The following is a 10,329-nucleotide window of genomic DNA, read 5'->3' as shown; positions in this document are numbered from 1 at the left end:
ATACCAGAGGGACAAGAGCTCCACTTGCCAAAAGAAAATGCCACGGACAATTAAAGAGGTAAAGACAGCATAAAACTAAAGGAAAGGGCAGACAAAAATACAACAAAAAGCACAGATCCTGGCAAATGGAAAAGATACAAAGAACAGCAATGGGTCACAAAACAGATAGCAAGCACTTCAATGAGAAGAGATGATTTAAAGAAAGGTAAGCAGCCAGTGGAATAAACGGGTCTTTTTCCGAGTGGCAGGCAGTGACTAGTGGAGTACCGCAGGGATCGGTGCGAGGACCCCAGCTATTCACAATATATATTAATGATCTAGACAAGGGAACTAGATGTAATATCTCCAAGTTTGCAGGTGACACAAAGCGGAGTGGGCGTGTGTGCTGTGAGGAGGATGCAGAGAAACTCCAGTATGATTTGGATGATTGGGTGATTGGGCAGATGCAGTATAATGTGGATAAATGCGAGGTTATCCACTTTGGTGGGAAAAACAGGAAGGCAGATTATTATCTGAACGGCAATAGATTGGGAGAAGGGGAAGTGCAACGAGACCTGGGTGTCCTTGTGCACCAGTCGCTGAAGGTAAGCATGCAGGTGCAGCAGGCGGTTAAGAAGGCAAATGGTATGTTGGCCTTCATAGCAAGAGGATTTGAGTACAGGAGCAAGGATGTCTTGCTGCAGTTGTACAGGGCTTTGGTGAGAACACACCTCGAGTATTGTGTGCAGTTTTGGTCGCCTTATCTGAGGAAGGATGTTCTTGCCATGGAGGGAGTGCAGCGAAGATTCACCAGACTGATACCTGGGATGGCAGGAATGACGTACGAGGAGAGATTGGGTCGACTGGGCTTATAGTCACTGGACTTTAGAAGAATGAGAGGGGATCTCATTGAAACTTATAAAATTCTAACAGAACTAGACAGACTAGATACAGGAAGGATGTTCCCGATGGTGGGGGAGTCCAGAACCAGGGGTCACAGTCTAAGGGTAAGGGGTAAGCCATTTAGGACAGAGATGAGGAGGAATTGCTTCACCCAGAGTGGTGAACCTGTGGAATTCTCTACCACAAAAGGCAGTTGAGGCCAATTCATTAAATATATTCAAGGAGTTAGATATATTTCTTAAGGCTAAAGTGATCAAGGGATATGGGGAGAAAGCAGGGACAGGGTACTGAATTTGAATGATCAGCCATGATCTCATTAAATGGCGGAGCAGGCTCGAGGGGCCGAATGGCCTACTCCTGCTCCTATCTTCTATGTTTCTATGTTTCCATCCCATGTTTTTAAAGGAAGTAGGTCAGCACATTGCAGATGCCCGAACTATAATATTCCAAAGTTCTCTAGATTCAGGAACCGTCCCTTTAGATTGGAAAATTGCACAACCACTCCGCTTTAAGAATGGTGAGAGGGGGAAACCAGGGAATTATAGAGCAGTTAACCTAACATCTGTTGTTGGGAAATTGCTAGAGTCTATAATTAAGGATAGGGTGACTGAACACCTCGAAAGTTTTCAGTTAATCAATCAGAGAGAGCCAGCATGGATTTGTCATGCCTGACAAACCTGACTGAATTTTTTGAAGCAGTGACTAAAGTAGTGGATAGGGGAATGTTATATCCGAGTAGTAAGGTCCAATAACTACGATAAGTGAGACTTCAGGAACTCAAAACTTTACTTTTAATTACACAGAATGAGAGAACAGAGCTCTTACAAGCTACACGCATGCACTTCTAATTCTACTGCACGATGCAAACCAACATGGAGGATGCTATGAGTCATTCTACCCATAATGCAATTTTACCTTAAGACTAGTAAATATAATCCCTTTGCATTTGTCTCCCTCTGGTGGATAACTTAAGCATTACATCCGAGATTACTATAGGGAATGTCTATAGATGTTATTTATATGGACTTCCAGAAGGCATTTGATAAAGTCCCACATAAGAGACTGTTAGCTAAGGTAGAAGCCCACGGAGTTGAGGGAAAATTATTGACCTGGTTAGGAAATTGGCTGAGACAGAGAGTAGGGATAACGGGTAAGTACTCAAATTGGCAGGATTTGACTAGTGGTATCCCGCAGGGATCTGTGTTGGAGCCTCAACTATTCACAATATTTATTAATGACTTAGATGATGACATAGAAAGTCATATATCCAAATTTGCCGATGACACAAAGATAGGCGGCATTGTAGGCAGTGTAGATGAAAGTAGTAAATTACAAAAGGAATATTGATAGAATAAGTCAATGGGCAAAACTGTGGCAAATGGATTTCAATGTAAGCAAATGTGAGGTCATCCACTTTGGACCTAAAAAGGATAGAACAGAGTACTTTCTAAATGGTAAAAAGCTAAAAACAGTGGATGTCCAAAGAGACTTGGGGGTTCAGGTACATAGAGTCATACAGCACAGAAAGAGGCCCTTCGGCCCATCGCGTCCACGCTGGCCATCAAGCCCTGTCTAATCTAATCCCATTTTCCAGCATTTGGTCCATAGCCTTGTATGCTGTGGCATTTCAAGTGCTCATCCAGATGCTTCTTGAATGTTGTGAGGGTTCCTGCCTCTACCACCCTTTCAGGCAGTGAGTTCCAGATTCCAACCACCCTCTGGGTGAAAAAGTTTTTCCTCAAATCCCCTCTAAACCTCCTGCCCCTTACCTTGAATCTATGCCCCCTTGTTATTGACCCCTCTATTAAGGGGAAAAGTTCCTTTCTATCTACCCTATCTATGCCCCTGTGGCGGTCCCAACGGTTGTCTTTTACATTGAGATATATACATAATTCCCTTTAACTTAACTTATTTATGTATGTATAACTTACCTAACTGTATGTACTTAATTTACTTAATTGTATAACTTACCAGTTAGGGCTGTTGCCTCTTTAACTTACCTGTTGGGCCGTTGCCCCTTTAAGAGGCGACCTAACGCGCTGACGTCACGCATCATGTGACGCATGCGCGTCGGCCGCCGACCTAACGCGCTGACGTCACACGACGCATGCGCACTGGCCGCCGGCCCGATTTGGGCTTCCAAGATGGCCGCCGGCATAGCCCGGCCTATCGAGACTTCGGCTGCATCAGCCGGCAAGCGGGAGCGAAGGGATTCTCCGCTCCCGCGGCAAGTACTGGCACAGCCCGGCCTAGTAACTTCGGCCTTAAAGGCCAGCCTCCGTAACGGGGAGATGTACTGACAACGGCGGTCACGTGACCGCCTAAGCGCACGTGAACGTGCTGACGTCATGACGCGGTCACGTGACGTCGGGAATATAGAGCCGAGTGTGAGGAGGTCATGAGGCTCCCCACACGACTGGGAACTCAGTCCTTGTGGAGTCCCCGCTGGGACAAGGTCTACAACATGGTGCTCCTGCAGTCAGCCATCTTACCTGCTATCTTACCTACCGTAAGACCTACAACATGGTGTTCCTGCAGTCAGCCACCTTACCTGCTACCTTACCTGCTGTAATTATCCTGTGATCTACAATATGGTGCTCCTGCAGTCAGCCATCTTACCTGCTACCTTAGCTGCTGTATTATCCTGTTCTGGTAAATAAACAACTTATTTATAGTTCGTTGAAGTTAAACTCTTTTATATAGTGGTGATTTACACGAACCACTACACCCCTCATAATTTTGTATACCTCAACCATAGATCATTAAAATGTCATGAACAGGTACAGAAAATAATCAAAATGGCTAATGGAATGCTGGCCTTTATATCCAGAGGACTAGAATACAAGGGAGCGGAAGTTATGCTGCAGCTATACAAAACCCTGGTTAGACCACACCTGGAGTACTGTGAGCAGTTCTGGACACCACACCTTAGGAAGGATATATTGGCCTTGGAGGGAGTGCAGTGTAAGTTTACCAGAATGATACCCGGACTTCAAGGGTTAAGTTACGAGGAGAGATTACACAAATTAGGGTTGTATTCCCTAGAATTTAGAAGGTTAAGGGGATAATTGATCAAAATTTTCAGGATATTAAGGGGAACAGGTAGGGTAGATGGAGAGAAACTGTTTCCGCTGGTTGGGGATTCTAGGACTAGGGGGCAGAGTCTAAAAATTAGAGCCAGACCTTTCAGGAGTGAAATTAGGAAACATTTCTACACACAAAGGGTGGTAGATGTTTGGAACTCTCTTCCGCAAACGGCAATTGATGCTAGATCAATTGTTAATTTTAAATCGGAGATTGATAGCTTTCTGTTAGCCAAAGGCATTAAGGATATGGGTCAAAGGCAGGTATATGGAGTTAGATCGCAGATCAGACATGATCTCATCGAATGGCGGAACAGGCTCAGGGGGCTGAGTGGCCTACTCCTGTTCCCATCTTCCTATGATAGGCATTTTTGTGCTGCAGTTACTTCACACAGATGATTGAACAATATAGAATGAATATCTTAAAGTTAAAGATTGCTTATTGCATTTGCTATTTAACTCTTGTGGTTTTACTTAGCTTGAATTCAATTACTACTACAGTATTACTTTTCTAACTCACTGTATTGGGCATTCAGAATTTTGTAGCATGCATGTTGTGATCTTCTCTGGTTTTGGGGAAAACCAGGAGTGGTACAGTTTAGCTAAAGTTCCAATGCAAATTGGTCCAGATTTTGCGATAGAAATAACGGTGAGACTAACAGCAACTTCCAGCGTCCTCACATGCGCATTTAAAACGCGTAAATCCGTAAGTTGACGTCCGAGTTACCCTGCTCCTCCACAGGCTGAGCTGTAAAAGTCCTCGCCGATAGACTTGCCAGTGAAATCCATATAAGGGCGTGAAGTTGCAATACTTACCCACTAAACATGCCAGAAAAAGTTAGGGCTGGTGCATTCAGGAGTGAGCGAGTTTTAATGGCGTGAGAAGTCATAATTACTGCCAAACAACATCTCTGGCACTGAAAATTAAATTTGAAAAGTGTGGAGTCTCATTCCTTCAGAATTTAATTAGTGTTGGAGATTTTTAAAAATACATTTTTTTCCTGTCTCTTTTATCTCTCTCTCTCTCTCTCTCTCTCAAGCCCATCTTTCTGACCCTTTCTTTAGTTTGCTTTCTGTACATGATTTTGCATTTATTGAAATCTAACGTATACTTCCTAGTTTAGACTCTGCGTGTCTCAGTGACGATTCTTCAATCTGACTGGTGAAGAACCTCACTGTTTCTTGCACTGCTCACATCCGTCCCAGATCCCCTGGAGAGGGCGTCGTGCTGGAAATGATCTCTTAATAGCGCAAGTTGCCGCTCAAAAGCTCGCCAAAAGTTTATGGGCAGCTGTCAGCGTGATGAACGGCGAGCGCCGCTCCTTTGCTGCTGACTGCAAAATCCAGGCCAATATGTTCCTGTGACTATGTCTTGTCTATGACATGTAACAGGTCATCAACTAAGTCCTGTTGACAGCTATGCCGTACCCTTTTAAATTAGGAGTTGCAGAATGGTTTATACACTTAATAATTCACATATAAGCACTAACATAACACATACAGTAATAAGGGTACGAGCGTCAAACTGGTACTCGCAGTATAACCAGGGGGACCGATATTTGAATCACCCAGGTCCACGGTACTGAAAGGCATTGATGTTGATTAGCAATCAGCCTGGCTCACTAATGGAACCTGGAGGAGTAGACCGGTCAGTGGGAACTGGGTTTCTTCTCACATTGTTCCGTACAACAGTGGAAAGCCAACATCCCAAATGAGTAGGATGGTTCTAATTGGACAAGCAGTGGCAAGCTTACCAGTACACTCTGCTGGTTTTAGCTAGTACACCTCCAGCAGTCGCTCTCTACATACTTGGGGATTGTTAAGCCTTGGACCTGCCATTCTGTCTCCGAGCACTTTTAGTTAAGTGGGATGTGTTCCTAGAGGGAGAAGTGTGTAATCCATATTAGCAAACAGAAACTGTGGATTTCTCAGTAAGTTGGTTTGGAGACTCTTGTGCTGTTTTTATATGGGTATCATTGGGGCTTTTTGCACTGCCAGTTTTTCAAAATAGGGGTTTCTTGCACCTGGCTGGAATTTCAAAGTAAACCTGTTACAAACACTAACATTTTCAATCAAGATGATCCATTTTTTCCCAGCATCATCCTGAACACCAGCATAAGTAATTTTACATTGGAATGCTGCCAGATATGTGAAACTTGCACATTGGCAATCAGTGGGAGAAAGACCCCATTGACACCAATATAAAAAGTAGCTTCTAACAAGATGATAGATGCCCATGAATGTTCGACACACAGCTGAACAAAAAAAGAGACGTACTGCTATCAAAATTGGCATGTAAACTTCTTTACCTGACAACTATAATGGACAATGCTTATATGAAATAGGTATACGAACATACATATGAAAATGACGAGCAGGAAAAGACCATCAAGCCTGCCACACACAGTTGTGATGCCTGAAGCATCAGGATTAGATACCCTCTTTCCAAAAGCAGCCATGCAGTCATCTGGGAAAAGCAAAACAAAGATAAAAACCCAAGGTCAATTAGTGGGGAAAAAACTGGAAAATTCCTATCGGGCCCCCTTAGGCGATTGAACCTAGTCCAGGAGACTACATTGACCATGCTTATATTACCTGATATTTCACCTACCTTTTATAAGACAAGATCTCCTTCCCAGCCAAGAACTGGTCCAGCTCTCTTTTGAAGATACAGTACCCACCGCATATAGTGGGCGTGTTCATGCGAACGCGATTGCAGGTATAACATGATAGCGCTATTACAGTAATCAACAAGAATGTTGTAGATTAACAATAAATAAACTAAACAAGACTGCATGCAATGCAACTAAGCTTTATTTAAACTGCAGTCAGTGCACAATACAAACTGTAACCCCACACCACTTAGAAGGGGTTAGTAGGGTTTAAATACACAAAAGGTAACTGAACATTAACAAGGTGTTATTTATTTATACAAAAGCAAAATACTGCAGATGCTGGAAATCTGAAATAAAAACAAAAATTGCTGGAAATACTCAGCAGGTCAGGCAGCATCTGTGGAAAGAGAAACAGAGTTAACGTTTCAGGTCGGTGACCTTTCGTCAGAACTGAAAAATGTTAGAGATATAACAGGTTTTATTTACTTATGTTTGTTCTTGCATTCAGTGCACCAAAACGAGGTGCGAACTAGTGAGTAAGCAACAGCTGTTTGTGCCTAAAATAAACGGAGCAGTTAAGATGTTATAACCAGCAATTTTCAAATTGACGTTAATGCAAATGGTTATTACTTTTTGGGCAAGATCAGCAACTGGCCGTTTTAAACGTAAATGTTTTAAATGGTGTGGACTGTATTCCAAGAGTCAGCAACTTGCTCCATATGTCTACTATCCTCTGGGAAAAGAAGAATTGTATAACATCTAACCTAGCCCTTCCCTTGCGCAATTTATACGCATGACTCCTGGTCTTCCCCAATCTATCAAATTGAAATAATCTATCAGTGGGAACACAATATAGTCCTTTGACGATTTTATATGCCTCTATCAAATCACCCTGAAGTCTATGCAACTCAAGTGAATAGACCCAACCTTTTAATCCTATCTGAGTAGCTAGGGTTGTCTAAGCTGGGAATCATTCTTGTGGCCCTCCTTTGAACCTTTCCCAAGCCTCTATATCACCCACATATGAAGAGGGGGGACGACGACAAAACTACTCAGAATTTAAACACACTGAAATAAATTCCAAATTGCACTAAGTCTAGAAGAGAACCAAGGGTGAAGAAGGGAAAGGTTTTGTATATGGCTGTCAAACCACATTCAAAAACTTTCATATAAAAATATATTATACCAAAGTAATGGTACTGGGAAGCTATGACTGAAAAGTTGAGGTCAGTTAAAAAAAATTTAGACCAAAATAATTAAGATGTAAACAGACTTCAGGTACAACAGAAATTTTTATGGGTGTCTCACTTAAGGTGCAATTCCAAAATCAAAATATGCAGATGATTCCACTGAGTTAAAGGTCAGCTAAGTATGGTCATTGCAAATTAATTTTGAAAAAATGAGAAAAAGAGTCCTGCAGAAACAGGTTAAAGAGTCATTGGTTGGTCTCCAAAGATGTCAAATCCATTAACTTCCTTATTCTGGTGTGCATACATTCTAAGGGGATTTCCTTGACTGATGTCACCTCAGACTGTGTCCTTCACTGTTATTTGAAGGAAATAGGGAGCATAGAGGGCTCTAGAAAAAAAATCATCAATAGTTACCATGAACACAATTGATTTGTGAAGACACTTCCTCTTTCAAAAAGGTCAACAAAAGGAGAATCTCCAAAATAGTACAATGCACTGGATCTTGCAACTCTGCTTGTGGTTGAATGTGAAAACGTAACTCCCCCGTTGCCAGTCTTAGTTGAGCTATCATTGAGAAGCCCTGAATGGAAGTCAGAAATTTCTCCACAGAAAGGGAGCAGTGGCGAAAATGGACTAATTCTGGACAACCCTCGTGTTCCGCTTTATAGTTAGTATTAGCAGGAGCCTCAGAGTAGATCAACTGGCCCACCCTCTTGATGGTGTGCGATATGAGTAGCAAAACAGTAAACCCCTTTCAAAACAAAAGTGTAATAGTACTCTATTACCACAGGATGTCAGCAAATACACATATATTCTACAGTTACATTTTAATATTCTGTGGTATATGTAATTAAGGATTATATTCTTAAAATATTCTGACAAATAATTTGGTTAAGGAATAAAGTGACAGGAAATCTAAATAGAGATTTCGGTATTCCCACTGTACCATGTATCCAAAGAAATAATTTTTCACCAAAATATACCAGGATTTCCATTAATACACATCACTGAAAGCTCCACATAAACAGAAAATATATGATTTTTGCATGACAAGTCAAAGGTCTACTATATTTTATAATAAATTCCACGTTGTAATGACCCAATTGAAAATTAAAGCCATATATTAAGATTCACAAGATATTAAATAGGTATTCATCAAATATTTACCAAAAAATCAAGAGGAGAAGGTAGAAGTGGCAATAGATTTCTGCCAGAATCATTCGCCACTTGCCATTTAATTTCCCAGGTACCAGGGTCAGTGGAGAGTGAGGATGGGTCAAGCCTTCCTCCTTGCAGCAAAACAAATGAACCCCACCTCAGTTGTATCCTGGTCATTTTTATCTCCCTTTGGTTCTATTTGAGTCTTTCAAAGTGAGTCTTTCAAAGTGAGTCTTTTGTTGTTAAGACGTTTTTTTTACATGTTTGATGCAACTCATTGATGCACTTCCTGCAGCCCATGGTGTTCAAACTAGTCTAACAGCTTTGCTTGCAACAATACACCAACCCCTTCAATAGGATTCATTTGTTTCTGGTTGAGATTTGTATGTCCAAAAATAAATCTTGGCTTTAAAATAGAGTTCAGTATTTTTAATGACACACTGGAAAACTTCAGTTTGTGTATCTAAACTACATACGATCTTGAAGGAAATAATTTTCTGCTTGTGCAGAGTGGAGGAAAAAAGTCAGACACCTTACCTCCAGCAGTTAAACCTGTTGGCTCTATTTATTACATGCAAATTTGATTACAGGAGATGGTTTTATTCCTGTTCCTGGCTGGGGTGGAGATCGCCTTTACAGAAGGTAAGTACTGTAGAAAATATAGGGACAGAGTGATCTCCTGGAAGAATTTCTATCGCCTAGATGGGTCGGAGAGGAATTTCCCAGATTTTTTTCTCCCAAATTGGCCATTGGGTCTTTTATCTGGTTTTTCGCCTCTCCCGGAAGATCACATGGGTTCGGGTGGATGCAGAGTGATAGAAGATTTGAGGTTAGGATCAGATCAGCCATGGTCTTATTGAATGGTGGAGCAGGCTCGAGGGGCCGATTGGCCTACTCCTGCTCCTATTTCTTATGTTCTTATGTTTACTTTCTCAACAGTAGAAACACTGAATCCTTGAACCTTGGAGAATCCCCCACTCTGTAAAACTGCAAGGTGGAGTCCTGTTGCCACCGTTGTCCTTGGGAGGTGGATGCAATGGCTTGTTCAAGCAAACAATGCATCTATAACTTGCTTTACGCATCTGACGCAGTTGATTGGCTAATGATACTGCTGTCCTCATTGGGAGCCTGGAATGACCCCATACTATAAAAGTTCAGAGCGTTTTTAGACTTTGCAGCCAGGGGCGGACTGGGTATATGGGAAATTTCCCAAACGCCTCCATGAATGGGTGTCAAGCGCCCCTGTGAATGTCTCCCAATTTTACTATACTTAACAGTAAAAGCTACAAAGATCTTCAGAAACTAAAAGGAGCAAATTGCAAATCTACAAGTGCCACCTACCTGAAACTAGAAGAAATGAAATAGTCAACATATTAACTAAAGGACTGAGGAAAGAAAAAC

The sequence above is a fragment of the Somniosus microcephalus genome, chromosome 26 (assembly GCF_052327205.1).
Source record: "Somniosus microcephalus isolate GS21.2 chromosome 26, FLI_Smic_1.0, whole genome shotgun sequence".
Taxonomy (NCBI): Eukaryota; Metazoa; Chordata; class Chondrichthyes; order Squaliformes; family Somniosidae; genus Somniosus; species Somniosus microcephalus.
This window is presented reverse-complemented; position numbering follows the sequence as displayed.